This window comes from Kryptolebias marmoratus, linkage group LG3 (genome assembly GCF_001649575.2).
Source record: "Kryptolebias marmoratus isolate JLee-2015 linkage group LG3, ASM164957v2, whole genome shotgun sequence".
In the NCBI taxonomy this organism is placed as follows: domain Eukaryota; kingdom Metazoa; phylum Chordata; class Actinopteri; order Cyprinodontiformes; family Rivulidae; genus Kryptolebias; species Kryptolebias marmoratus.
In genome coordinates, this window is record NC_051432.1 from 12204287 (window position 1) to 12208059 (window position 3773).

A 3773-nucleotide genomic window follows, 5' to 3' on the forward strand; every position below is an offset into this window, starting at 1 on the left:
CTTAGCAGGCAAATATGTTTTCTTGGAACTAAGTGAAAAACAGCTTTAACGAGACAGAGAACAACAAAGAAAAGAGCCAAAAGCAAAAAAAGATTAGATCAGCCACCTAACAGGTGCAGAGGCCTGTTATTTAGGGTTTCTTTCTAAAAAAAAAAAAATTCTTCCTTAAAACAGGTTTTCTGATTCATCTCTGTGAGAAGAGAGGAGATGAGGTGAGGCACTGCGCACGGCACTAAAGAACAACTTTATTGGTGATTGTGTTTTTGCTTTTTTTTTCATTTTGCAACTTTAACCGTGTATTCTCAGTGGCAGTTGCTGAATTTTTTTAAACAACACTTTAATAGAAGGTAGTCTTTTTTACCCTTGTCAATAAGAACTAAAAGGTTAAAAACTTTGGTGATTTGGGATCCACCCCACCCCACCCTCCTTTAGTTGCCTCAAAGACTGGCAGTAAATTATACCATCACAAAGGTAAAAAGGCAATGTGTTCATCTCAGATCGTCTTCCTTTCTAAATTGCATAACCAGCTGCAGGGCATCTCAGTTCTTTCATGAATTACTTATTTCCTAATAACCGTTCTGGATGATGTTAGCATACTTGCATTTGCAGAAGTTTCACATTTTCACACTAACTTTTACCACAGAAGACTTGTTCTACACAACACAAGTGTGCCCTGGAATAAAAAGTTAAACTAAAAGGAACATTAGCCCAGCCATAAACTTCACTGGAACTCTGTACTTATCTGAATCTTTGTTTGGTAGAGGTTTTGAGGTTCAGTTTTAGGAAAAGACTTTTGCCTCTTGTGCAAACCTGTGTTTTCTTGATTCAACACAACCCAAGGACTCCTCTATGATGACCTCAGGTACTCTCATAAGGTGAACAGCATATTCAGTGCTTTTAGCTGCTCCCTTCTTCAAAAGTTGCAACAGCGAGCAAACTCACAATTTGGCAATTGTTTTACCCCGGATGCCCTTCCTGTCGCAACCTGGGCTCGAACCTGCAGTCTCAGGATTACAAGACTGCGGCACCAAGGTAGCCAGCATATTAACAGGTAAAATACAAGTTTACTTCCTTACAAGATTGTTTTTCATTGTGTGCTTGGGGCCTTTTCTAAGAAAACTGACACATCAGGTGTTGCATTACACATGAAGGTGTTTCTTAAGTCATAAAACAAATATTGCATCATTATGTTGTTTTCCTGTGGAGCAACTGCAAAAAACAATTTCATTAAAATGAAGCAATATGACTCATATGTACAACTACACCTTTTTTTTGTTTGATTGTTTGGCTATTTGGGACGTTTTATTATGTTTAGAGTACTTCTCTGTCTTGCATTTTCTTTTCCCTCTAAAAGTTTTTCAATTCTTCCTGTGTCCAGCTTCACCCTCACCTGGTTTCTATTTGTCATTAGCACACCTGTCTTCACCTGGTGATCATCCTTCCCAGGACTTTGTCCTCACTTCTTTGTTTGATCTGTGCATTCTGCAGGTTAACCAAGTCTTGTTTTTGCTTCAGTTTTGTAATTAAATAATATATGCAAGTTGCTGAAATGGCTGCATTTGGGTCCTTCACCACCACGCACCATCTTTTATAACATCGAGGACAAAGATGAAACCTTTCTGTGTTTTTTTTTTTTTTTATATCTTATACCTCTTCACATGTTTTAAAGCATTTAAAAACTTCCCAACAGTCCGCTTAGAACAGGAAATTCCTTCAAAGTGACAGATAAGACTTCAGGCGGTTTCATCACCAAAGGCCAATACTTAAAGGACACGCCCACAACACCATGTGTGTATAAAAGAAAATTTGAGGCAATCAGTTGCATATGTGCAGATCCTGTTCAGAGGAACTTTGTGCTCTCTTTAGCAACGGTCAGTCTTCAGGAAAAGGTATTTCAAATAGTTGTAAGAAGCAGGATTTTCTCCTCATTGTGGTTTCTGTAAGGCTAATGTATTTCTGTGACTGGTTACAGACCTGAATGAAGTTATTCTGGAAAAGAATGTTATATTTATTTTAGGTTACTTCTAATTATATCAGTAACTCCGTGTTGCGGGTTAATTGGCGCTAATGTAAATATGGTTTGCCTAATCAGAGCTATTTATTTCTCCTCTTCTTCACTTTCAGGATTAATCTAATTTTTAAAATGGTGGACTATGAAGTAACTGTGTTCACTGGCAATAATGTCAATGCCACCACGTTCAACATTGTCTTCATTAAGCTGGTGGGCACAGATGGGGAGAGTGAACGCGAGCATCTCGTGAGCCTGAGGGGGGCTTCAGCATTTGTCAGAGGAGCTGTAAGTCTGAAAGATTAAACTTCCCATTCAAATGTATCTTTGTGCTTCTTCAGCTTTGTCTTTTGCAACAGCTAAAACCATTAGATGTTTGTGTCGCAACAGGTATTCAGCAACCCTAAAAAGCTGCCACTTCTTGCACAATTAGGCCACCAAAAATAAGAATTTGATTCAGTGTTCATGTCGCTCATATGCGCTGGAATGTTAACAAACCAAACTTTTTGAATCGTATTTAGGTAGCAAGTTTTTCTGTGACCTGCCCCACCTCCATTGGAGAATTGGTGCTGGTTGAGATCGACAAAAAGCCTCTCCTGCTGTTTCCAGAGGACTCTTGGTTTCTCTCTAAGGTGGAGGTCAAATCTCCTGAAGGACGCACATTTACCTTCCCCATCTACCGCTGGATCTCTGACAGCATGGTGCATCGCTTCAGAGCGGGAAAAGGTCTGTAGACCTGTGCTAGTTGAATATCCTGGGGGAACCAAATCCATCTCAAGAATATCACTTTACAAGTTCTCTTTTTTTTTCAGCTCTGAAAGTCTTTGAAGACAACCATCATCTCGGCCAGTACAGTCGAGAGCAGGAGCTTAATCAGCGTCGGGAGGACTACCGGTAAGAGCTAAGTGATGTGCATTTTGTCATTGCACAATAAAGTATGGGGAATCTTGTAAGTGGGTGGTTTTGTGTGTGTGTGTTGTTGTTTTTTTTTTTTTTTTTCTAATTTTCCGATTCTAAAAAAGAAACTGAACATAAACTCTGCTTTTCACTCAGCTGGAATGTGTACGTAGAAGGAATCCCCCACTGCATGAAGGCAGACAGTCCTCAGTCCCTACCGTGTGAGGTCCGCTTCTCCTTCATTAAGCAGACGGAGTTTCTCTTCACATCAACCACAGGGTCAGGTCCTCATATTCTACCTCACTTGTCACTTTTTTTTTATGTCAAATTATTTCAAACTTCTTTCCCCCCCTCTCTCTCTAGACTAAAAGAGCTGCAACTGAAGGGGCTGGCTGATCGTAAAGAAAGATGGACTAATATTGACGATATTGACAGAGTGTTTTGTTGTAAACGGACTGACATATCGGGTACTCTTCCTTTGATTACATACTTGTGTACACTAATTGGCCAAACCATTAAAAAAATGTTTTAATATAAAATTGAAGGAATTGTATGTTATGAACTGGTGTTAGACGATCTGAATCTGCAGAAGCATTTATTACAGTTGTGTTTAAAGTCAAATTCTTTCATGGTTTACTCAGAGTACATCCAACAACACTGGAGGGAAGATGCATTCTTTGGATACCAGTTTCTGAATGGTCTCAACCCCACGATGATCCGACGCTGTAAAGCCCTGCCCAGTAACTTTCCTGTTACTGACGACATGGTTCAGATCCATGGTCAGGGCAGCCTGAGTGAAGAAATTGAGGTGATTTGTCTCAAAGTTAACTGAAGCTTAATTTTAATCCAGTTTTGTCCAAGATTTTAC

The 3773-nt window shown here is 39.5% G+C and overlaps 1 pseudogene; it reads left to right on the plus strand.

Annotated features, from left to right (window-relative positions):
• Positions 1 to 1756: 1756 nt before the first annotated feature.
• LOC108232280 overlaps positions 1757 to 3773 on the plus strand; it is a 5757-nt pseudogene continuing 3740 nt past the window's right edge.